Genomic DNA, 27,724 nt, shown 5'->3' on the forward strand with positions numbered 1-27,724 from the left:
GTGTCTTTTTATTGGAGAATGTTAAGCTGTAAATTGTCTATATGTGAAAAATGGAGGATTGATTGCCATTCTCTGTGAGCAACATTGATCCAAAAACATATTTCCAAGTACTGTGATAAACTGATTAAGTAACTTCACATATGCATATGTAAATGGCACCGTGGCTTAGTCGGTGAAAGCGCCTGCCTCCGTATATAGATTCATCCTCGCTTCAACTCCTAGCGGTGCCTGCTTGTTGCATTCGTATTTGGGCTTGGTGATTCAACTCTTTGAAAATGTCGTGTCAAGCAACTCAGCGTCTTTTTGGACTTTCATCCTGTTATCATTTGATGATCCAGGTTAAGTTCCAACAGTGAATGCTGTTCTTTCTTTTAACTTCCGAACTATTAATTAAGTCTGTGGTTTCTTACCATTATTCCACAAGCACTTCTGCTTCTCCTCCTCTTTTATTCCCCTCCTTCATTCCCGGTTTGGTAGGAATAACGAGATGAGGCAGGAGACGTTGCAGATTTGTTGAGGAATTTTGTGGCAATGGCAGAGACACCACCAGCTGAAAACTCTCATTCTCTGATGTCACCGTTCATTCATTTGAAACAAGAGTATATGCATCGCTGTGCTTCTTTAGTTGTAGAGTAATTGCGTTATCTTCTGGTTGAGGAATTCTATTTGAATTCGAAGCAGTCATAATTGTTTAAGTAAGAAATGTCGCCTTACCTGAGTTTGAAGTGACAGACGCATTATCCGGAGAATATGAGCCCAGTTCTACACACTCCAGTCAGTGGGCAAAAAGCCTCTCAGCAGCTGCACACGCAAACTGTCTGAGTGTATAAATAGGTTATGAGCTGTATGGACAGAGAGGGTGTCGGAGAATATGGAAGCAGAAGAGGGTGAGGTGGATACACAGAGACAAAGAGAAACAAATGGAGACACATTCTAAGACACTGAAGGGGCCAATTCTCCATTTGACATTTCTGCAAACTGACAGAAAGGTAACGAATAAAGACAATCGTTTAAGCACAGCCTTTCAACAGCTGAGAGCAACGGAAGCAGCATTAGAGCAAATAAAGTCCTTTTGAATTTGTAAAGGTGACGGTTGTAAGCCATTGAGGTATTTTGAAAAATATCCTAAATCGTCAGATAAGACTGATAGTTTTCCCAGCATGATAATACAAAAATGTATAACTAACATGTTTCTCTCGATCTGAAAATTTAACTCGGTTTCTCTCCACAGATATTGCCAGGCCTGCTGAGTTTCTCCAACAATTTATGTTTTTGTTTCAGACTTACATCATCGAAGAAAACTGAAAATCAATATTGTGTTGATGGCTTTTTTTAGAAAACCTCTCCAAAAATAAAACTAGCTAGTCCTCTAAGACTCAAATATACACTTGCATGCAAAGATGCAAAACCACTTTCAAATTCATGCGTGCCAGACCCAAAATCGAACGTCTCCGTATTTTATTCGAGTCTCGACTACGCATGAGAAATCACCTTTTCACGATCTGATAAATGCACAATTCTCAAATTGTCTGGCTGTAACAAGAGCCATGTAAACAGCCTGTCGTTGGCAGTGTGGGTGTAGGAGAGTAATATTGCGTCACAGATAAATTTACAAGCACACATCCACTCTGTCGTTACGATCACGTTGTTACACCTCATGAACAGTACCTGACTGTGCCGCACCTCAGCGAAAAGTGATGACTTTAGATGCTGGAGATCAAAGTCAGTAAGTCTAGCACTTGGAAAGCACAGCCTGTCAGGCAACATCTGAGGAGCAGGGGAGTCGACATTTCGAACCGAACTGATGAAGAAGTTATGCTCGAAACATCGAATTTTCTGATCCCCGGATGCTGCTTGACCAGCACCACACTTTTTGACTCGATCCCACCTCAGCTCATCTGCTTCGGAAAATTCATGATGAACTTGCCACCACTCAGGTTGATTCTGCTGTCACATGTTTGATAGCTTGAAGCATTCTATCCCTCATAAAACTCAGATCATCCAGGTTACTAAATAAAAGTAAACCCGGGATGCTAGAAACCTGAAACACAAGCAATAAATGCTGGAGAAACTCTGCACTCTCTCTGTTTAACTGAATAGTTGAACATTAGACTGGGAACAGGAAAAGCGAAAGCCGTAGAGTAATAACTGCTATATTTTATTTCACCAAAAAAAACATTATGAAGTGCAGTGTTTCGATCAGGCTCTCATCGTCACAAGTGAAATAAAAAAAAACTTTCCGAATGAGCTGCTACCCGTGCAGACCACGTCAATGTGATTCATAAAGCAGGAAAGCCAGATTCCTTTGCAATACAGAGTCCTGCAACATCTCATTTAAATTAAAGGATCATTAATGAACGTTCCTGACAAACATCTCATTCTCCAATTGATAATGCATTGGTCAATATTTTACTTACAACCTTCCTAATCTCGGCATTCCTCAATTTTAATACACTTAAAGTTCCATTCAGGTTTAAAGTTCCAAACTATTTTCACCAAGAACATGCTCATTTTTTAAAAAATCGAAGATGAGGCTGAAATGATGCCTGTTGGAAATCCAAGCCCTCTCTATCACACTTTGCTCCTTATTTAGTGGGTCTGTGTGAAACACGTTAAACTTGACCCCTCTTGTTTTGCACTCCACTATCCTGGGTAAAAGGAAGACTTAGGCCAGTCACTTAACCATCCCGTATCATGATTTTATAAACGCCTAGAAGAAATACACACCAGCCTGGAACATTGCTGCGAAAAGCCCCTGCTCAAACATTCTCTCCTTACAACTCAAGCCCTCTCGACACTGTAACATCCTTGTAAATCTTCTCTGCACACTTTCAAGTTTTACAACATCTTTCCTGTTGAAGGTGATCGGAATTGTCAGCACTATTCTCAATCTGGGCTCACTAATGTTCTGTACAGCCACAACATGACATGTTAACTCCATGAATTGATGTTCTGACTAATGAAGGCAAGCGTACCAAATGCTTTCTTCACGAACTTTTCTACATGTGACACAAATTTTCCTACTCTCATATTCTTTGCCTTGACTTATAAAGTCGTGCTTGTCTTCTTCACTACTATATTCTACTGCCTTCATGAATCTGTGGACTCACATGCAAGGTCACACTTTTCCTTTGGGTTTCCCAGTCTCTCCTGTTCTTTGAGTCCTTCCATGACGTGTTACTTACAAAATGCATCTCCTGATGTTTTTATTGTTATTTTCAGGTCCCACTATCTGCCATTTGACAAACCTACTTCTGGAACCGAAGACTTTCTTCCTCGCTATTAAGCACTTTGCCAATCTTCATATCCTCCTCAAATTTCCTTCTCATTTCCCCCACATTAATTTTGTATTTTTTAATGTACATTGACAAACATTAAGGGACACAACATTGATCCTTGTCGTACACCACGGAATACCAGATCCACGTTACAGAAACACCATCATCCTTTGTCTCCAACCACCCAACTACGTTTGGATCCAACTTGCCACGTGACACTGAATTCCTTTTATTTTAACCCTGTTACCAGCCTCCGGTGTGGGATCTTTCAAAGGCTTTCTAAAATACCAATAGACTAAATCAGCTTCACTATAATCGTTTACACATCTGATCACTTGCTATAAAATATTTAATCTGATCTGTCAGGCATGATCTTTTCTGACAAAGACATTCTGGCTCTCGCTGGTCAAAACTTTTCTGGAGAATTTGCAATTAATTCTTTCGTTAAGAGGTTCCTCCAAAAGTTTCCCGACCAGTGATGTTCGACTCATGACTCTTTATCTTGCTGAATTATCTGTACCAGTCCTACTGAAAACTGGAAACACATTAGTAGTCTTGCAGTCCTCCAACTACTCCCGGATAGTCAAAATGGAATGCAAAACGTTGGTCATAATACGTGTAATTTTCCCTCTTGTTTCACAAAGCAACGTGAGACACAACCCCATCTCGAGCTGGGGATTTGTTCACTTATAGCCTGTCAAAACCTCCAATACCGGCTCAGTCGCGATTTGAAACGGCTAAAGAACCTCTCAGTCCCTAGTCTCGCATTCTGTACCTATATGTTACCACACAACGACTATTACCCACGGAATATGTAAAGTGGTTCACTCACTTAGGTCGTTTACTGACATAACTCTGCTATCACGCTGGAAGGAAATCATTCAGGTATTGTAAGTGGAAAACGCTGTTTTAGCATTTGCGCCTATAAATCCTTTAGCTTTGATAACCAAAGGCACATTGTCACAGTGAGAAAGGGTTTAAGTCTTCTCTATCTGAAAAAAACACAGTCACTTAATTCCACCTCCAGCGGAAACTCCAGTGTGATCAGTTTTGACATGAATTTTTTCTCTCTCTCTCTGTTGTTCATCGCATCCAAGATAGAATTGCGGTAGAAATCCAATGCATGTGAATGTTGTATAATTAGCCGAAGAAGTTGATGCCTATGGCTCACATTTTAATAGGATCAATCTACAAAATAAGTTTTCAACAGGAACAGAGTACTGTCTTTGGTGCAGTGGACCATTGTGCCTGGACAATCTCAGGCTTCCAAAAGGGCATACACACACTGTCTTTCTTCCTCGATCATTCACAGAATCAGATTCCAAACAGAGCAAAAGCAAAAGGTGTTGGAACAACATTGCAGGTTTGACAGCATCTGGGAATAGAAATAAGATTAAGCATTTCAGGTCCAGTGACACTGTGGTTGGGGTAAGAAGTAAACCATAGGTTGGTAGAACTCAAAGAGAAAGAAGAATAATTGGACACACTAATGGATAACGTTCTGGCGAGGAGAGTGAGTAGCGTTTAATGGAGACTGTTAGTGACTAAACATCGATAGTGGGTAATAGCTGACTGTGCGATAACAAGGACTGCCGTGTGGGGTACGGGGTGAGGAGATGGAGGAGTTCAGACATTAAAAATATTAAAATTGGTGGAGTCTAGAGGGCTGCAGGATCTCCAAATGTAAAATGAGATGTTGTTCTTCAAGCATGTACTGAGCTTCGCTGGAACACTGCAGTAAGCCTGAGACAGAGGTGATGGCTAGGCAACGGGCTGGTCTGTTAATGGGGCGGCGAACTGGTAGTTCATCGTCTTTTTTGAGAACGAAACTTTGCTGTTCAGCAAAGCAGTCACGCAGTCCACACTTCATTTCCCAAGATGGTGGAGACCACATAGCGAGTAGTGAATGCAGTAGACTGGGCTGTGCGAAGTGCAGGCAAAGTGTTGCTTCACCTGGAAGGTGTGTTTGGGCCCTTGGATACTGAGGAGGGAGGACCTAGAAGGACAAGTAAGCAGAAACAAGATGCAAAGAGAAAGGATTATTCAGGAGATATTATGAGAGATGTTGGTCATCATGAGGGTAAGAAAGCTATCATGAAGACAGTTTACCAAAATGACCGTAGCAATTGGTACAAGGTTGAAAAGTTAAAAGCACAATTCATAACGAATGAATATGCTTTAGTAGCCATTACGGAGACATGGTTACAAGATGGTCATGACTGGGAGTTACATATCCAGGGCTTTCAGACGGTTCGTAAGGACAGTCAGAAGAATCTGATATTCAAGGACGACTTCAAGGTGGTACTGTGAGATGGTATAGGTTCGATAGAGAATGAGTTTGAATCCATTTTGTTGGAAATTATAAATTCTAAGAAGAAACGTTCACTGGTAGGCGTAGTCTGTTGACCACCAAATAAACGATTACATTGGAGAGGTCAATAAACAGAGAAATAAGTCATGCCATTGGAAATGGGCTGGCTATCATCATTGGGGATTTTAATCGGCATGTAACTTGGTTGAACTAGCTCAGTCAAGTTGCCTTGAGGAGGACTTTGTTGGATTTAATCGTGATGCTTTTCTTGAACAGTATCTCAAAGAAACGACGAGGACTCAAGCTTTGTCGATCTGGCCCTCAGTAGTGAGTCAGGAACAATTAATGACCTCATCGTTAAGGATACTCTTGGAAGGAATAATCACAGTATGGTTAAATTTAGAATGCAGATGGAGAGTGTGAAGATACAATCTAATGCCAGATTCCTGTGCATGTAGAAGAGACTCTACAATAGAACGGGAATGGCTCGGCTAAAATAGACTAAAACAAAAAACATTATGGTAGTACACCTGATGAGCAGAACTTCCAAATGCATTTTTCAAAGTCCTCAGCAAAATAATATTCCAGTGAAAAGGATGACTGAAAGAAAAGGGGTAATCTGCCATGTGTCAAGAAATAAGCGAGACTATCAAATTGAAAGAGAAGTAATACAAAATGGTCAAAATCTCCATGAAACTGGAAGATTTGGAAAGCTTTCAATGTCAAAGGAAAGCCACAAAAAGTTCTGTGAAGAACCGTAAGAAAGAACATGAGAAAAAAAAATCTGGCACAGAATATAAAGACGTTTCAACAGAAGTTTCTACAAAAAAAATGTAAACCCGAAAATGTTGGTTAAAGTAAACGTTGGTCCTGTAGCCATTTAGTTATGGGATGTGATGAAATGGCTGAGGTAATGAACAGGTATTTTGTATCGTTCTTCACAGTGGAAGACACTCATACATGCCAGTAATTGACAAATAAACGGAGGTCGGTGAGGGCCTGGAAACAATCTTTATTATGGAAAAGCAATTGTTGCGAAACGTAATGCAGGTAAGGATAGAAAGTCTCGTGACCCTGATGGAAGGTATTCCAGCGTGCTAAAAGAGTTGGCGGTGGAAATAACTGGTACACGGGCAGTACGTTTTTCAAATTCGCTGGAGTCTGGGGCAATTCGAGCAGATTAGAATGCAGTAAATGTGGTGTCACTGTTTAAAAAATAGGAAGTTGGACAAGACAGGGGGTTATAGACCAGTTAGATTGAACAGACACAGCATGGATTCATGAAGGGGAGGTTATGCTTGAAAACTCTTTTGGTATTCTTTGAAGACATGTCAAGTATGGTGAACAATGGGGACTCAGAGGATGTTGTGTACCTAGATTTCCTAAGGAGCCTTCGACAAGGTACCGCACAAGAGGCTGATGCATAAGGTAAGGATGCATGGTGTAAGTGGTCGAGTACAAGCATGTATAGAGGATTGGTTAACTAACAGGAAGCAAAACGTGGCGATAAATGAGTACTATTCCGGTTGGAAATCAGTGAGTAGTGGCGTGCCTCAGTGATGGGTTTTGGGGCTGCAATTATTTCCAATTTATATTGATGATTTGGAGTTGGGGACAACGTGTAGCACGTCCAAATTTACACATGGCACGAGGATGAATGGCAGAAGACGGTGCGCAGAGGACTGTGAAACGTTTTAGAGGAATATAGATACATTGACTGAGTCGGCAAATGTCTGGCAGAAGAAATGATAGACGTTAGAGAAAAAAGGGTTATTATTTGTCTATTGAAATATTGAAGCGTGCTGCTGTGCAGAGGAACCTGGTTGTGTTTGTACATGAATCTCAAAGGGATAGTCTGCCGGTATCACGTGTAATTAGGTAGGCAATTGGAATGTTGTCTTTCCTTACTAAAGGGGTTGAGCATATAAGAAGAGAGGTTATGTTGCAGCTGTGCAGAGTGCTGGTAGCGACATAATTAGAGTACTGTGAGCAGGTTTCGTCTCCTTATTTAAGAAGGTTTTGACTGGCATTGGAAGAGGCGCAGAAGAGGTTCACTGGGATAACGCTGGAGTGGAGGGGGTCGGGTTATGAGAGCGACTGAGTAAATTATGATTGTGTTCATTGGAATTCAGAAGAATGAGGAGAGATCTTATAGAAATATGCACAATTTTGAAGGGAATTGGTAAGGTAAAAATGGAAAGGATGTTTCCACTAACGGGTGAAAATTGGACAAGAGGGCATAGCCTCAAGATTAGAGGGAGCAGATTCAGCACTGAATTGAGAAGGAACTTTTTTAACCAAAGAATTGTTACTCTTTGGAATCCTTGATTCCTGATGTAGGGCTTTTGCCCAAAACGACAAATTTTCCTGCTCATCGGATGATGTCTGACCAACTGCGCGTTTTGCAGCACAGTGCTCTTAACTCGAATCACCAACATCTGCGGTCCTCATTTTCAAAGTTGAAATTGTTCCCAGAGAAGTCGTTAACAGCAATTCAGTAAACGGTTTTACGGCTAAGAACTTATTTTTGAACAATAAAGGAAGTAAGGGATGCAGTGAGAGGACGGGTAAACGGATCTGAGCGCACGTAATGATCAGCCATAAACATATTGAATGGTGGAGCAGGCACGAATGGCTGTAGGTCTTCCTCCTGCTCATAATTATAATATTGTACGTACGCATGTTTCACATCTTCAGCAATTGCAGGAGTAGATTCCACGGTGCTATGTGGGGTGGTGTTTGGAGTGAAGGCAGAATGCACCAGTGTGTCCAGGAGGGAAAATTCTGTGCGGAAGGCAGAGTAGGGAGGTGAGAGGAATATATCTGTGGTAATGGAATTTCGCTGGAGCTGGTGGAATTAAAAACAATTCGATGATCACTTGAAGCACCACAGCGCAAAAAGCTACAGTATATCTACTGGAAAGTGGGATGAGAGTATATAGGCGTTTGATGCCCGACATTGGCTCGAAGTGCCAAGAGACCTCTCCCATTTCTGTATAAGTCCCAGTCTCTAAGAGAAATCAGTTGCACCAGCCTTTTGTGCAATCAATATCAGGTCAGAGTCTGGGATTACCACAGCAAATAATACTATTCTTTATTCCCTGAAGACTGTCTAATAGTTAGCCTGCCATTACACAGCACCAATGAATAGTCACGAACAGTCTCCTAGCAGATCCTTATCCACTCCATTGGCCAACTGTTTCTTCTCCTTCTTTGGATTCTTTCTCCACCTGTCGTTTGTTCCTTTACAAGACCGAAGTAAGAAACATGATGGAATACCCCGTTTTTGCCTGAATAAGTGCAGTATTGAGAAAACACGGCGCAGGAGAAGCACAGCAGATAATGCATCATCCAAGCAGCCAGAGACATTTCCGTCAGGACCTTCTTCAGGGCTCCTCAGTGCAGTTCCAACAATAATGCAAATTTCAACACCACCCGGAACAGTGAAACCAAATTGATGAGCACAGCATGACTGACACAGCATCGACGAAGATCGACTTCCTCTACTACCAAACATTCAGACATGCAGGTTGTACTATCTACAAGATGTAATGCAGAAATTCACCAAGCCTCATTAAACAGTAGCTTTCACATTCACCACTACTTCCATCTCAAGGGAAAAGGGCAGCAGGTACGTCAGAAAACCTGACAAACCAGTTACCACTCTGACCTGGAAATATTTTGCAATTCCTTCCCTGTCATTGTGTCAAATTCTCCCTCCCTTATAATGTTGGTCTACTGATAGCCCATGGACAACAAGGTTCCAGACGGCAGCACATCATCACCTTGCCCCGTCAAATTAGGAATAAGCAATAAATGCTAATCCTGTCTAGAATATACACATCTGAAAGAAGAATGACAATTAAATGCTCTTCCTAACCTATTTCTGTTTTAAGTTCTGAAGTATTAATGATGAAGATTTGTATTGGGAAACTGAAACGCAGTTTCACATCAGTATCTGATGGAGTTGTTCAGTTTAATGTAGCCTGAACTCAAAGGACTTTGAAATTGAAAGGAGAAACCAACATTGAGAGTCGCATGAAAACATTCACGTGTGTTCTCTGCGGGGTGGGGGGAAGGGGCATCAGCCAATCATCTGGACTGTCAAGACATAAATGGAGGGACGCTGGAGGGAACGTTTGGAAATGTGGCAACTGTGGAAAGTATTCAATTATTCGAATGCTATGAAAATTCATCCGGCACACTGGGGAAAAGCAACTGTGGGAAGTGATTTGCGCAGTTAACTAACCGCTGCAAAATCAATGCATTCACACTGAGGATAGACTGTTCAATTTTCCATAGTGTGGACAATGCTTTAAAATAAGTCCTTCGGGACTGACGTACCACCAATGTGTTCACACTGATGATAAATCATTTAAATATTCTAATAGTGGGAATGGGGCCAGGGTGTCATCCAATCTCAGGTTTCATCTGCGAAATCACTGGAGAGAGAACGTTCACCTGCTCTAAATATGGGAAAGGATTCACTCGATCATGCAGTCAGCTGAGACACCAGCAGTTTCACACAGAGGAGAGACCATTCGTCTGTTGTGTGAGCGAAGAAATTAATTGATATCAGCAACCTGCTGCAACACAAGCGAGTTCACACTGGAGAAAGGTCCTTCCCCCGCTCTGAATGCGGAGAAGGATTCACTCCATGAACACACTTACTGAGACACCAGCGAATTCACATTGGCGAGAGGCCATTTACATGTTCCATTTTTGGGAAAGGATGCATTTAGGTCATCCATTCTGCTAATACACCAACGGGTTACAAGTGAAAAGAAATCGTTTAAATATCTGGAGGATGGGAAGTGTTCTATAATTTTCCATGAACTGAAGTCCCATCAACGTGTTCACACTGATGAGAAACCATTCATGTGCTCTCACTGTGGGACTGACTTCCCACTGTGCATCGACATAGTTTAGCTGCTGCACCTTCTCGAGCAGTAACTAGACTTCTCAAGGACTTCCGTTGCTGTGAAACACAATCAGTAATCTGAATGCGTGAAAACAAATTTATAAATGCATACCAAGCTTCAACAACGAAGAAAAGGCACAAGAGCAGAGTGTAAACGCTCCTCTCGTCAGTCTCCTCTCATCGTCGAGAAATAGGGGAAAACTGGATATTTCATGTGATGATACTTGAACAATTGGAATATAGTTCAATTAAAGAGGCTATTCACAGCCAATGAAGGAAACGCCGGATGACAGAATGAACACAGATCAATTCTGGATGCAATAAAAGCAGGATACAAACACGTTTTACTGAAATAGAATGCGTGTGCCACCATCGACTTACCAGACCACAGGAGCTGCTCTCTTCATTAGAGAGGGAAGGGACTGGTGGTGATTAACCCAATGGGCAATCAAATCTCAGGCAAGTGAAGAGGGTGAGAAGGACAGTTGCTCATGCCATTCTTAACCGGGTTTTGGGAACGGGACCCATGCTGTGAGCATCACACTTCTTTTCAAACCAACAACCCAGCCAAGTGAGCTAAACCAAAACCTCCTCACTGGCGTGTGAAATGTGCGGATGAATTATTGAATCCCTTGCTACACAGAGTAAAAATAAACGGCCTCTCCCCACAATGCTTTTGCTGGTGTTTCATCAAAGCATTGTTACTCCTGAAGCTGTTCTCCTGAAGCATTTACATTTTGTGTCACTGGTATGAACAAGCCCATATCTGCTGAGATTGGAGATCCAAGTGAATCCCCTTCCAAACAAGAAGAAAGTAAGTATTTATCACTCATGTGAATGTGCTGGAGCTCACTGAGTACAGATGACCAAGTGAATCGTTTCCAACACTCAGTGGACGCGTATACTCTCCAGCCAGTGTGGTCAAGCGTGTGTGTCTGAAGCATTCCTGATTTAATAAATCCCTTCTCAAGCGCAGAGTAGACGGATGTTCACTCTCCTGTTTCAATGCGACTGGATGACATCAGGATGGACTGTGAAGGTCATCCCTGCCCTAACGGAGCAGAAAAGCTTCTCTCCCAGTGATGAAGACACTTGTGTGACACTAGGCTGGATCCCCAAGTGAATGCATTTCCACTCAGAGAACAGCTAAAAGAATTCCCGCCCATGTGAATAATTTGATGTTGAATTCAAATCTCTGAATTTAAGACCTGTGCAAATCATAAAGATTTTTTTCCTCCCACAATCAGATGTAAGGTCTCTTGTCAGTGTAAATCCACAGATGCTACACGGGGCTGGATGACAGAGTAAATCCCTTTCAACACATGGAGCAAGTCAACGGTCTCTCCTGAGAATATCTGTGTCTATGAGTTTACAGCTGCTCTGAGCAGTTGTAATCCTTCCCACAATCCGGTCATTTCTATGTTTCTGATCTCCTTGCCTACCTCCAAGTTGGATGATCTGTTGAATCCCTGTCCTTAACCATAACATAGGCATGGCTTCTCTGCAGAAGTTTTAAAGAATGCTAATTGGATAATGTGAAATACTTTCTGCAGTCAGTGCACTGGAACTCTCAGACTGCAGAAAGAGTGTGTGTATGTGTGTGTTAGCGCTTTACACTCACATTGTCGTTGAAAATCTTTTCCCACAAACATATCAGATAAATATGAAGCCTTAATGTCCTGCTGAATTTAGTGACTCTGTTGGATCTTGGATCTTTATATCAAGCTGAATTTCACTCTCTCTTCTTTAATTCTTTCAATCTATTCCTCTACGAAATATTATCTCGGTCCATACAGGGTAAAATCTAAGAACAAACAAATCCAATTACGGAAAGAAATATTTCCTCTATTGCGCACCCCCTCCAAAACAAATGATTCGATCACATTGATAGATGCAAAAAGCACTAGCAAACACAAATCAAGTTGTTGTTTCCAACATTTATGAGACATTGTGCGTCCTGAGATGTCAAATTGTTGTTGGACATACATCGCCAATTGCTGAAGTGCACAAGTTCCCTGTCCAGAAGGATGTTTCACAGGAGATGATAGTCTTTGCTGCTACTGTACATCGAAGGTGAAGATGATGGGGAAGTGTTTAACAATCAAAAATGCTGCTTTGTCCCAGACAAACTTCTTGAGTTATTGAAGTAGCACTCAAACAGGCAAGCAAAGAGTATGACAAAACATAACTAAGTTATCTGTGCTAAATAATGGGCAGTCAGGAAGTGAGTTGAGCACTGCAAGATTTTTAGCCTCTGCCCTGATCTTGTATCAACTGCATTTGTTTGGTAAGTCCTGTTCTCTTTATATTCAAGAGTAAACCCCAGAATGCTGCTGGTGGAGGATTCAAGAATAAATTTTGTAAGGAATGTCAAAACGGCATACTCAGATTGTACCTTATTGAAGATGGTCATTGTCAGGCATATATGTGATATGACTGTTATTTCCCACTTGTGCAGATTTTGTATGCTCTCCAGGTGTTGTTACATATTAATATATGATATTTGTGATTTTCTTTAATCGCAGGTTGAGAATCCGGCTATAACATTGTTCTCAATGATAACAAATCTTCCAGCTCAGCTCCCAAACGTACAACCTGAATATATGCATATGCGTGACTTCAGTATCTGAGCAGTTGAAAATGATACTGAATGCTGTCCAACCGTCAACCAACATTCCCACTTCTGAAAGGAAAGTCATTGACAGAGCAGGTGAAGATGATTGGGCCAAGGCCCTGACCCAAAGGAACTGCAAAGGGAAAATGTGGATTGCAGATGTTGGAAATCAGAGTCCAGAGTGTGTTGCTGGAATGTCAGCAAACATCCGAGGAGGAGGAAAATCGACATTTCGGCTATGAGCCCTTATTCCTGATTAAGGTCTGCTGCCTGAAACGTCGATTCTCCTGCTCCTCGAATGCTGCATGACCTGCTCTGCGTTTTCCATCACCACACTCTCGACCCATTTTAACTCCACTCTGTCAAGGAAGGTGTGTATTTTCAACCACAACGTGTATCATGACACGTATGAGCAGGTTGATTAAAAATGTCACATGCAGTAAAATCCAGAGATTCAAGTATACTGTTGTATTTGTCATAAATACCACTTGTGTGTTAAGCTGCTAAAACGCTATCACCCAGGACAGTGCACAAACAAGGAAATGGTTTCTGAAGAAAAGGCACACAGGACTGGAATTGTTAACTATGTTTCTCTGTCAATCTATACTGCCAGAACCGCTGACCTCCTCGATCCCTTTCTGTCCTCGTCTCAAATTTTCAGCATCTGTATGAATCACCCTCAGGTCCCTCCCTGTACGAGGACATCACCGTTCCGCCCGCGCATGTATCCAGAACCTTAGCCAAACTGGCGGCTGTTCACCCCGGAACTGCAAAACAATTACCCACTCGTTATTTTGCAAGGTGCTCGCTTTTCGCTGAAAGCGTCTGTAAACGCTGTCAGCCAGAATCCCTCTCTCCTGCCTCTACAGACTTACCGTCTGGAAAAGTGCATCTCTCTCATTTACCATGGAGATAAAACCAGCATGTGAATGGACCGCCTTTCTCCGTAGTGAGTACAGAGGACAGTGTCACGGTGTGGAAGGCTGGGTACTTACCCAGCCATTGAATCCAATTGGTACAGAATGTTGATTATATTCATTACTAATTTTCTCTTTCCTGCATTTCAAGCTTCGACTACCATCTAATCTTTCGAAACAAAATTGGCGGGTAAATAGAGAACTCAAATTGCACGCATCTATCACATCTCTTAAACCCTCTCGAAAACATAACCCTGGCATTAAAATACTTGATTCCTCAAACATTTTGTAAATTCCCATCCCGAACTGATGGTGAAGAACTTTGGAAAGCCCTTTAACATGTGGATGGTTGACACTCAAACGTAGAGATATATTTGTTTCTTCTGAATGTCTCTCAACATATTTATTTCATCATCTCATTTTACAGGGGAGTGGAAAATATGAAAACTGAAGTGTTTCTCTGATTCCATTTGGGTGCTATCTTTTAAGCTACAAGGTCCATCAGGAGAGCTTGCATTGAAGTGCGATGACATTCTTTCGGAGGTGAATATCATTGAGCATTATATACACATACACTCCCATACTCAAACACGCACCCTCTCACAGAGTTATACCCCTTTACACTCACAATCGTACACAAACATGCACTCTGTCACACTGACACACATAGTCACTCCTCCACCACATACACACACACACATACAAATATAAGTGCCTAGGGTTTATCTGTATTTTCAGAATTACATTTTAGTTGGCTCACACACTTCATGATTCCATGTAACGTTCGGTAAATGCCCATTTTTATTTCAGAATCGGTCTGACCAATGTGGCACAGATAGCCTCACACTAGGAAGCTCATATCTTTAATACATAATGTGAGCAACAAGTCCACACCGACCCTCCAAAGAGTAATCCACCCAGACCCATTTCGCTCTGACTAATGCACCTAACACTATAGCAATTTAGCAAGACCAATTCAATTGACTTTCACATCTTTGGATTGTGGAAGGAAACCGGAGCAACCAGAAGAAACCCACGCAGACACGTGACGACTGCGCAAACACCACACAGACAGCTTCCCGAGGCCAGAATCGAACCAGGAGCCCTTGTGCTCTGAGGCAGCAGTGCTAACCGCAACATGACACCAATTGTTGCAGTTCACTTGAGAATGTGACTTTTAAAAAAGTTTTGCAATTTTCTGATGGATGAACAGAAAGCCACATGGTCATTCTAGCAGACGAGAGGCTTTTAAAAAATCCAGGTTACTTTTTCAATATATAATTTCAATTGCATCACACTGTAAAATATTGCTGTAATTTCTGTGTTTTGCAAACTTTTTCTCCATAGCTACTTGATGAAGGAGCAGCTCTCCGAAAGCAAGTGCTTCCAAATAAACATGTTGGAATGTAATCTAGTGTTGTGTGGTTTTTAACTTTGCTAACTTTCACCCAGTCCAACAACGGCATCACCAAATCGTTGTTTTCAATACGGAGAGGCTGGGAATCAAGGTCGGTCTCTTTGCCTCTCTCTCTCTGTCTCTGTCTCTGTCTGTCTGTCTCTCTCTCTCTCTCTCTCAACTACGCAGGTACACACGGACACACACACACACTTTCTCGCTCCCTCGCATAGACACACACACTGTCCTCTCTCATACGATCGCACATACACTCCCATACTCACACGCACAGCGAACTCTCTCACGCCCGTAAAACCCCTTTACACTCACACTCATAAATATACACATACACGCACTCTTTCACAGACACTGATGCCCCCCAACACACACAGCCACATTTTCACGCACACACATCTTAATTTGTGAGTTGAATTTGTATTGAAGAATAATGTTTTACTTTGTTCAAAAACAGCATGAATCCAGGTAAGATTCTGTGAATCCTTTTTGAACATTACATTCAGTGTGTACATTGGGACACAGGTCGCCCCACACAAGGCACCTCAAACCTTCAACGCATTATCTGACATGGCACATCTTGTTAAAGTTCACTTGAGAATGCAACTTTAAAACATTTTGTGCGATTTTACATATGAAAGAACTGAAAGCAACATTGGCATTGTAAAAGATAAGAGAGTTAACAAATAATCCAGGTCTTTTTTTAATATATCATTTCAGTTAAATCACTCTTAAACTTTGTTATAAATACTACATCTTCACATCTTATACTCCACAGCAACCTGACGAAGGAGCAGTGCTCCGAAATGTAGCACTTCCAATTCAACATGTTGGACAATAATCTGGTGTCGTGTGATGTTTAAAAATTGACACTGATATCGTATGCTCAGGTCAACATGGCAAAGACGCAAATTTCGGACGGGTGTCCCCAGAATTTTGCATCTGACATGTTTCAGCGGAGAGGTAAAGCTCTGCTTGTTTTTTTTCTTCTTCTTTTATGAAGTTTCAGTATTTAATCTTCTGATGTTTGAGGAAATGGCTTGACAGTGGCGGAACATTGGTGAATTTTCATTTCCGGTCCATGTTCAGTGAGATTGAGCTGAATGCGAAGTTCTTTAATAATCGGGAGAGATTTTCCTGAATAAGATTACAACGAGTGGTACCACAAGAATTTCCTGAAAGGAGGCGGATTGCAGACTTGCGAGCTGTCACTGATACTTAACACATCGATATGAAGTAATCGTCATGGCCTCTGAGTTTCTGTCAGGCTATCGGTTGGACAAATACATTATATTTTTCTTTTTGATGTTCACACTAAATTGCTCAGTAAATGTTAACTGACGATGTATGGGTGCGAGCTTTTTATTCGCACCATCTCGTTAAAATGTTTAAGCAGCAACCCACGCATTAAACGATGAGCTGAAATAAAAATTTGAATCTTTCAAGTGGATTTCGCTTTGATGTCTGGCTTTTTTCGGCGTGTGATAACTTTAAATTACTAAATCCACTGAGGTTACCAGAAGGACAGTCACAGAGTCATAGCCTCGAAATAGCATGAAATACATCTTTGCCTCAGCATGGCCATGCCGACCAGATATTCTAAACTGATCTCCTTCTATTTGCCAGAATTTAGCCATATCTGTGTAAGCGATTTCTATTCATGAAAGTCTTCCAGATGACTTTCAAATGTTGGAATTGTCCCCACCGCTAATACTTCCCCAGGCAATTCATTCTGTACGTGCATCACAATTTGGGTGAAAACGTTACTTCATTTCCGTCTTAGTTATTTCTCCTCTCACAATAAACTTACACACTCAGGGTTTGTAATCTCCAACAGTGGGAAGAAGACCTGAGTTGCTCGCTTTTACCATGATCCGCATGACTTTATAAATCTCTATAAGGTCACCCGTCATCCTGTTGCGCTTCAGAGAGCTTGTCGCCACCTAATTCAACATTCCAGGCAATCTTTTCTGAACTTTAATTTTTAACGGTTTCCTTTCGATAGGAAAGATATCAGATTGCAACACATTATTTGAAAGTGGCCTCACCAATGTCTTGCACACCTGCAACCTCCCAATCTTCTACTCAATGCCCTGCCAAATAAATGCAGGGGTGCAAATCACCTGCTGTACCATCCTGTCTACCAACGACTGCTCTTTCAGCGAACTATGAATCTACACTCCAAGGTCTCTTTTCAGAGTAACGCACCCCAGGTCCTACCATTAGGTTTATAGAGAAAACTGTGGACTAAAGATGCTGAAGGTCAGAGTCGAGAGTGTGATGCTGGAAAAACACGTCAGGTCAGCCAGCATCCAACAGGAGGGGAATTGACGTTTCGGTCACAGTCCTTCATTACGAAGTGTGCATGTCTGGTTGATTTGACTTTCGAAATGTATTACCATACATGTAATTAAGATAAGCTTTATTTTTCCACTCCACCACCCAGTAGACGACCTGACTCAAGGTACCGTCGTATTCAGAGATAATCTTCTTCACTGTAAACATCACCACGTAATTTGGTGTCATCTGAGAAAATATGAAGCACAGCTTGGAAGAGTTGATCAGATTGGTAGGACAATCGCAGATGGTTTTGAACCTTGTTAAGTGAATAAAGATGGAGTAGGATTTAATGAAAGGTAGGACACTGGGAAGCTTGGACGAATACAGGGATCTTCGGGTAATCATTCACAGTTTTTCGAAGTCAGCAGAGGACGTGATTATAATAGTTAATGAGGCATAGACCACACTTACCTTCATCAATTTTGTCATTGTATAAGAGAACGGAGGTATGTTTGGAATTTCAAGCAGCCTTAATCAGGCTGGGACTGTGTGCATTTCCGGTAACGACACTATGGGAACGATCTGATTACACGAGAGGATGTCAAAGAAGAATAGAGATGTACAGCATGAAAACAGTTTGCTCGGTCCAACCCATCCATGATCACAAGATATTCCAACACTTTCTAGTCCCACCTGCCAGCATCCAGACAATATCCCTCCAAACCCTTCCTCTTCATAAACCCATCCAAATGTTTCTTCAATGTTGCAATTGTACCAGCCTCCACCACCTCCTCTGGCATTTGTTCCATGCATGTAACATCCTCCACGTGAAAACATTGTCCCGTTGGTCTCTTCCAAATCCTTCCTTTCTCACCCTCAACCTATGCCTTCTAGTTCTAGTCTCCACGATCCCAGGGAAAATAATTTGTCTATTTATGCAATCCATGCCACTCAAAACTTTGTAAACCTCGAGAAGGTCACCCCTCAGCTTCCGAACTTCATGGAAAATAGCCCCAGCTTGTTCAGCCTCTCCCTATAGCTCAAATCGTCCCACATGGGCCCCAGCTATGCCTGCCTCTTCGTAGGATATGTGGAACAGTCCATCTTCCGCAACTACACTGGCCCCACCCCCACCTTTTCCTCCGCTACATCGATGACTGTATCGGCGCCGCCTCGTGCTCCCACGAGGAGGTTGAACAGTTCATCCACTTCACCAACGCCTTCCACCCCGACCTCAAATTCACCAGGACAGTCTCAGATTCCTCCCTCCCCTTCCTCGACCTTTCTATTTCTATCTCAGGTGACCGAATCAACACAGACATCTACTACAAACTGACCGACTCCCACAGCTACCTGGACTACACCTCCTCCCACCCTGCCCCCTGTAAAAACGCCATCCCATTCTCCCAATTCCTTCGACTCCGCCGCATCTGCTCCCAGGAGGAAAAGTTCCAAAAACGTACAACCCAGATGGCCTCCTTCTTCAAGGACCGCAATTTCCCCCCCGACGTGGTCGACGATGCCCTCACCGCATCTCTTCCACTTCCCGCTCCTCCGCCCCGGAGCCCCGCCCCTCCAACCGCCACCAGGACAGAACCCCACTGGTCCTCACCTACCACCCCACCAATCTCCATGTACAGCGCATCATCCGCCGTCATTTCCGCCACCTCCAAACGGTCCCCACCACCAAGGATATATTTCCCTCCCCTCCCCTATCAGCATTCCGTAAAGACCACTCCCTCTGTGACTCCCTCGTGAGATCCACACCCCCCACCAACCCAACCTCCACTCCCGGCACCTTTCCCCTGCAACCGCAGGAGGTGCAAGAATTGCGCCCACACCTCCCCCCTCACCTCCCTCCAAGGCCCCAAAGGAAACTTCCATATCCGCCACAGATTCACCTGCACCTCCACACACATCATCTATTGCATCCTCTGCACCCGATGTGGCCTCCTCTATATTGGGGAGACAGGCTGGCTACTTGCGGAGCGTTTCAGAGAACACCTCTGGGACACCCGGACCAACCAACCCAACCACCCTGTGGCTCAACACTTCAACTCCCCCTCCCACTCTACCAAGGATATCCAGGTATTTGGACTCCTCCATCGCCAGACCACAACAACACAACTGTTGGAGGAAGAGCGCCTCATCTTCCGCCTAGGAATCCTCCAACCACAAGGGATGAACTCGGATTTCACCAGTTTCCTCATTTCCCCTCCCCCACCTTGTCTCAGTCAAATCCATCGAATTCAGCACCGCCTTCCTAACCTGCAATCTTCTTCCTGACCTCTCCGCCCCCACCCCAGTCTGATCTATCACCCTCACCTTGACCTCTTTCCACCTATCACATTCCGACGCCCCTCCCCCAGGTCCTTCCTCCCTACCTTTTATCTTAGCCTGCTGGACAAACTTTCCTCATTCCTGAAGAAGGGCTTATGCCCGAAACGTCGATTCTCCTGTTCCCTGGATGCTGCCTGACCTGCTGCGCTTTTCCAGCAACACATTTTCAGCTCTGATCTCCAGCATCTGCAGACCTCACTTTCTCCTCAAATCTTCCAACCCTGGCAACAGCTAGGTGAATCTTTTCTGAACCCTTTCAAGTTTCACAACATCTTTCCGATAAGAAGGAGACGGGAATTGCACGCAATATTCCAGCAGTGTCCTAATTAATGTCCTGTGCAGCCGCAACATGACCTCCCAACTCCTGTACTCAATACTCTGACAAATAGAGGCAAGTAAACCAAACGCCTTCTTCACTATCCTACCAACCTGCGAATCCATTTTCAACGTGCTTTGAACCTGCACTTCAACGTCTCTTTGTTCAGCAACTCTCCCTCGAACCTTACCATTAAGCGTGCAAGTCCTGCTAAGATTTGCTTTCCCAAAATGCAGCACCTCGCAATTAGCTAAATTAAACTCCATCTGCCACTTCTCAACACATTGGCCCACCTTTTCCAGATCTTGCTGTAAACTGATGTTACCAGCTTCGCTGTCCACGACATCTCCAATTTTGCTGTCACCTGCAAACCTACTCACTGTACCTCTCATGCTCTCATCCAAATCATTTATATAAATGACAAAAAGTAAAGGGCCCAGCACCAATCCTTGTGGCACTCCACTGGTCACAGGCCTCCAGTCTGAAAAACAGTCCTCCACCACCACCCTGTCTTCTACCTTTGAGCCAGTTCTGTATCGAAATAGCTAGTTCTCCCTGTATTCCATGATATCTAACCTTGCTAATCAGTCTCCCATGGGAAACCTTGTCGAATGCCTTACTCAAGTCTATATAGATCATATCGACTGCTCTGCCCTCATCAATCTTCTTAGTTCCTGCTTCAAAAAACTCAATCAAGTTTGTGAGACATAATTTTCCACGCACAAATCCATGTTGACAATCCCTAAGTAGTCTTTGCCTTAACATATACATGTACGTCCTGTCCCTCAGGATTCCCTACAACAACTGCCCACCACCGAGGTTAGGCTTATCGATCTATAATTCTCTGGCTTGTCCTTACCACCCTTCTTAAACAGTGATACTACATTAGTCAACCTCCAGTCTTCTGGCACCTCACCTGTGACTATTGATGATACAAATATGTCAGCAAGAGGCCCATCAATCACTTCTCTAGCTTCCCACAGAGTTGTTGGTACACCTGATCAGGTCCTGGGGATTTATCCATCTTTACCCGTTTCAAGGCATCCAGCAATTCCTCCTTTTGTAATATGGACATTTTGCAAGATGTCACCATCTATTTCCCTTCAATCTATATCTTCCATATCCTTTTCCACATTAAATACTGATGCAAAATATTCATTTAGTATTTTCCCAATTTTCTGTGGCTCCAACCAAAGGTCGCCTTGCTGATCTTTGAGGGGCCCTATTCTCTCCCTAGTTACCCTTTTGTTCTTAATGTATTTACAAACATCATTTGGATTATCTTTAACTCTACTTGGGAAAGCTATCTCATGTCCCCTATTTTCCCTCCTGATTTCCCTCTTAAGTATACAACTATTTCCTTTATACTCTGCTAAGGATTCACTCGATCTATCCTGTCTATACCTGACATCTGCTTCCTTCTTATCTTTACAAAGCCCTCAATTTCTTCAGTCATCCAGCATTCCCTATTGCTACCAGACATTTCTTTCATCCTGACAGAAATATACTTCGTCTGGATTTTTGTTATCTCATTTCTGAAGGCTTCCCATTTTCCAGCCGTCCCATTACCAGCGAACATCTGCCTCCAATCGACTTGCGAAAGGTCTCACCTAATACCGTCAAAATTGGCCTTTCTCCAATTTAGAACTTTAACTTATAAACCTGGTCTGTCTTTTTCCATCACAATTTTATTACGAATCGAATTATGGTCGCTGGCCCCAACGTGCTCCCTTTTCTGACACCACAGCCACCTGTAACCTTCGACAAACGCGTCATACTTGCCAAATGTTCGGAATGGGACTTTTTGGCGCCGCCCTTTTGGCGCCGATCATTTGGCCCGCCGTTTTGGCTCTATCCTATTTTGCCGCTCATTACTTTGGCTCTGAGCCGTTTTGGCACCAATTCAGAATTTAAATAATTCTTGAAGTGACCGTAAGAAATTCGTTTTCATTGCATTGTAAAAAATGATCTAATTCATTTTTATTCATTATTTTTAACCTATTCAATATTTAAAAAAAGAATTTCTATATTTTGCTACATTTATCGAACACATTTTAGTTTGTCTCTCTTGCTTAGACTGCTTTCAGCCGTTTCTGGTATGGGCTCTACAAGAAAATAGAAAGAAAATTGTGTTCCAGCTTTCCAACATGAAGACAGAAGGGCTTAAGTATCATCAAAGCCGTAGATGACTATTAACAATTGTTAAATGAGAAAATGATTACAAAACGAGATTTGAATCTACAGCGGGTCATTTCAGATTTGACAATCAACTCTTGCTAGTTGAGAAAATTACATCGGTCATTCGTCATCCTCTCTTTTTTAAACAAGCAACACTTTTTTTGTGTGAATTGCCGCCAAAACAGCACAGCGCCAAATTAATGAGCGCCAAAATAGTTTAGGGCCAAAACGGCGTGGTCAAATGATCGGCGCCAAAAGGGCGGCGCCAAAATGTACCCGACCCCAAATAGCAGGTAAATTACAGGCGGTGATAAAACCAGAACCTTTATTACCAATTCCCGCATGTGAGAAACGTTTCACATGGGTTATGAATGATTGATTCGGACCCATGCCAAAAAACAAAAGTTGGAAAGAGTTTGCATTAACCATAATGGTTGTGTCTACCAGATTTCAAGATTCGATTCCATTATGAGAATTAAGGCAAAATGAGAGGTAGAGGAGTTCGTCACTTTCTTCACGTGGTATGGCCTATCCAGAGGTAATCATTTGAATCAAGTTTCTAATTTTACTGCGAGACTGTTTATGGGTTTGGATTTTAAATCAAATATGTATCAGCCTGAATCTCAGAGAGCTTTAGAAAGCTGGCATCAGACATTGAAGATTATGTTGACAGCGTACTGTCAGCACTACCCGAGTGGTGAGGATGAAGATATCCAATTCGTATTGTTTCCCATTGAATCATCTCAGCTTCCTCCCTTCGAGTTAATATTCGGACATGAAGGTGAGGCTCCATGACATTATTTAAAGAACAAATGACAAGTCCAAAGCCCAAGAACTCCGAATTAGATTATGCATCTGGTGAAAGGAAGAGATTAAGTCGAGCAGGTGATTTAACATAAAATGAAGCAGTTTGCAGATAAAAGCACAGATTTGGACATTGTCTTGAGGTAATGAGGTATTAGTACTGTTGCCAGTGATAAGACGCAATTTACAAATAGGCTTAGTAGCTCCTCAGAAATTTAGAAAACTTTGAGTTAGGTGAACTATCTCAGAAAGTTGTTGACATGTTGAAACCGTATTAGGAGAGATATATCTGAAGGAACAGGTGTTAGTTACTGTCCAGCAGAGTGAGGAACCAAATCCAGGTGTTGTAGATTTTGATGTGACTCAAAATATCTTTAAAACCAAGAAGGCCTTGGCGCGTGGGAACAGGTTAATACACTATATTCCTCAGGACTGAAAATGTGTTGTTGGAAAAGCACAGCAGGTCAGGCAGCATCCAAGGAGCAGGAGAATCGACGCTTCGGGCATGAGCCCTTCTTCAGGATGCTCCTTGGATGCTGCCTAACCTGCTGCGCTTTTCCAGCAACACATTTACAGCTCTGATCTCCACCATCTGCAGTCCTCACTTTCTCCTCCAAGATATATTCCTCAGGAGAAAGAACACAGTTGAAAGTTTGTTACTGCAGTATGTGGACATATATATGAATCAGATGCATGGGAAAATGTGATTGTACATGAATTAGATGTCGGGAATGCTGTTCGGATAAACCAAAGCCCCAATCAGCTTCACACTTCCAAAGCCAGCGAGTTCAAGAAGGTTGTGGTAGTCAAACTTAACGAGGATGGAACTGAACTGAGGCCGAGCGCATGAAGTTCAACAATGTTCTTAGTTAACAATTTCCACAGGTGAAGAACGTATCCCACGGGTTATGATTGATTGTGACGGACCCCTGCCGAGAAATAGAAGTGGTAAACAGTCTTCTTTAGCCTGTTGTGTCTACCAGATTACAAGAGTCAATTCCATTACGAGAATTAAGGCAAACAGAGTGGACTTAAGACCAGACGGAACTCAACGATTTTGCGTGGATTATTGGAAGGTTCACACCATTACAAATTCGGATTCAAATCCAATACCGAGATTGGCGGTCTGTATGGAGAAAGATTGACAAGCAGTTATATCACCAAGTTGGACTTACTGTGTGATTATGACAAGTGCCTTTACCAGAAACAGTGAAAGAAATTTCTGCGCTTGCAAACATAAATGAGCCATATCAAATCAAAGTGATGTCCTTTGGAATGTATAACACAACCGCAACATTTCAAAGACTCACAACCAATGTTGTAGATGTTTGAACAATCTGTGCAGTCTGTTTGCACAATGTAGTGGTGTTTCGTAAGCCCTGTATGATCACATTGTGCAGTTGGCAGAGCAGTTTGAACGGCTACGAGAGGCGAAGTTGGCAATAACTTTATATAAAAGACGACACGAAAGCAGTGGTGACGTTCTTGGGACAGAACACTGGTCCTGGAAAGTTGATCCCATGGAACGCAAAGGCCATCGAGGAAATTCTAACTAAGAATGTACAGATAAGATTGGTATCTCTTCAATCATTTAATATATATATCTTGCAAAAGGTTACTGTGAACTTAGATTAAACTCAATCACGTCATGGTAATGCTGTTAACGCAAAACAGATATTGAACCATTTATTCATCCCGGTGGTATTTTTTTTCTTCAGGGGAAGGTGTCATGAAAGTTGATGTGTGAACTGTATTTTTAAAGGAGAGCGGAAGGTAGCACGGACTTAAAAAAGAGCACAGTGAACAGAAAGACTTCATATTTAACATTTGGTGGCAACAAATACTTTGCACTGTGTTAACAAATTTAATCCCGGCAAATCAATTTCAGTCATACCCCAGATAACAAAGACAAATCGAATTTGAATTTTACTATTTGGCATGACAGCAAACCAATGAAATGATCCCTTGTTTTGGGGAATAAAATCAGACATTTTGAATAGATCAGTAGAGAATAGCAATGACTACCAAAAAACAGACTGTCAGCTATATAGCTGTCAATAAATTACCTGTCTAAAAACAAATTTATGCAGCAGAACATCAAAGTCTAACTCGAGAAACCTACAAAGAAAAGGTTTGTGGAGATGATAACGGGTTTTCAAATTGATTTTGCCATAAATTTAAGAGGGAATGTACCGGACCAGTATTGCTGAGTGATAGTTAAACGGTAGTTTGAAGGGAAAGTTGTAATTAGTGTTTGGTTTTAGTATTCTGTTTCAGACGTCAATAATAAAGTTGTTAATTTTCACTTCATATGTTCCCCTTTGGGATGATTGTTTGCCTCTCGAAATTTAACACATTGCAGCAAGTGGTAAGGTTCTGTGAGTGTCAAAATTAGAATTATCAGAGCGTTTTAACCCGTATCATAACAAAGTCTTCATGTCTTTCTCCACGATAAACACAGGGAAGAAATATTCATTGAGAACCTCGCCCATTCCTTGCAGTTCCACAAAAAATAAACATTCACACTCTTTCTCTTGAGAGGCCATAATCTTTCTGTGATTATTCTTTTTCTTTAATTAAAAGAATTTCTGATTTATCACCCTGTTTCTCTCAGCCAAAGCTATCTTGTGTCTCTTTTCCCTCTTCTGATTGCCATATGAATAGATTCTTTTTTCCACTGCAAACCTTTCGGGACTCTCTTGACCATAGCTGCCTTTGCGTTGAACATAACGCCTTTATTCCTTTATTGTTGATCTTCTGTTCAAGAAAATAAATAGTGACATTTCCGAAAACTAAAGAAAAGTCAGCATTGCACTGTCATTTGGAAGCTGTTGGAGAGTATTCTAATGGAACAGACTTCGGACGTTTCAAACCACCTGGCCGAATTGGACACAGTTAGCATGCCATTGCGCGGGCAAGGTCATGTCTTACTAACATGATTGAATGTTTCACGGAGGTGATGAAACTGTTCGTTTATGGTAGAGCTTTGGATATTATCGACATGGATTTTACTGAGAATTTAAGCAAAGCTCCTCATGATAGAGTCTTCCAGAGATTTAAATGCATGGGATCCATGGTGAATGGTCACATGAATTCTTTTCGTTTTGCTGATACTAGGCAGAGGAACGTGTGGAGAGGCAGCTTTTCTTTCTGAATGCAAGTACGTGACAAGTATAAAAGAGACCTAAGGGGCAACCTTTTCACGCAGAAGGTGGTACGTGTATGGAATGAGCTGCCAGAGGATGTGGTTGAGGCTGGTACAGTTGCAACATTTAAGAGGCATTCGGATGGGTGTATGAATAGGAAGGGTTTAGAAGCATATGGGCTGGGTGCTAGTTTGGATTGGGATATCATGGACGGGTTGGATGAAGGGTCTGTTTCCATGCTGTCCATTTCTATGACTCTATGACTCTAAGTGGTGGCCCATAGTTATCCCTACTGGCAACTCTGCTCTTTCTGGTTTGCATTATTGACATGGATGAAAAAGCAGATTGGTGAGTTTGTAATTTCATAGATGAGATCAGGTTCAGTGGTTTCTGGGAATGTATAGAAGGCTTCAAATAATAGAGCAGGAAGTAGATCTATTCCAGGAGATTTGGCAGATTATGTTGAATCCAGTGTTGCACATGGAGATCATGCGTTAAGGAAAAGTATATAGTTAATCGTAGGAACCTGAACAGTTTTCATTTGAAGAGGGATTTTGATTTCAAGTCCAATGCTCCCTGAAAGTGGCAACACAAATCGACAGGGCAGTAGAGCAGGTTTATGACATGCTTGTCTTTATTGTTCGGTGAATTGTGAGTAATAGCCAGGCTATCATGTTGCAGCTTGATAAAGTATTAGTCTTCAATTAGAGTTCAATTTTGTTTGCCATGTTACAGGAAGTATATGGGGGCTTTGGAGAAGGTGCAGCAGAGTTTCACCAGGATGCTACCAGCATTTGAGGATATGAGCGATAAGGAAATGCAATTAAAGAGCTTGGGTTGTTTTCTCTGGAGAGGCGGAGAGTGAGGTGAGACTTGACAAAAGGTTACAGAAGTATGAAATTAATGGATAAGGTTATTGGCTTGAGTCTTTTCCCCACAGTGAAGTGTATAACTTTATTAGTGCATGCATTTGAGGTGAGAGGGGCAAAATTCAAAGGAGATATGAAGGGTACGTTTGTTTAATGCAGTGAGTGTTCGGTGTGTGGAATGTGGTGTCGTGATGTAGATAGTGGCAGACGCGGGTGCTAAGGAAGCCTTTAGGTATGCACATGAGAATGCATGTCATGCAGGCAGATGGAGAAAGGGCAGGCAGAATGAATTAGTTTAAGTCGGATTCATGTTCAGGACAACATTATCGTCCGAAGTGC

The sequence above is a fragment of the Chiloscyllium plagiosum genome, unplaced genomic scaffold (assembly GCF_037043375.1).
Source record: "Chiloscyllium plagiosum isolate Xiang-an unplaced genomic scaffold, Cpla_swu_hap1 HiC_scaffold_37, whole genome shotgun sequence".
NCBI lineage: Eukaryota > Metazoa > Chordata > Chondrichthyes > Orectolobiformes > Hemiscylliidae > Chiloscyllium > Chiloscyllium plagiosum.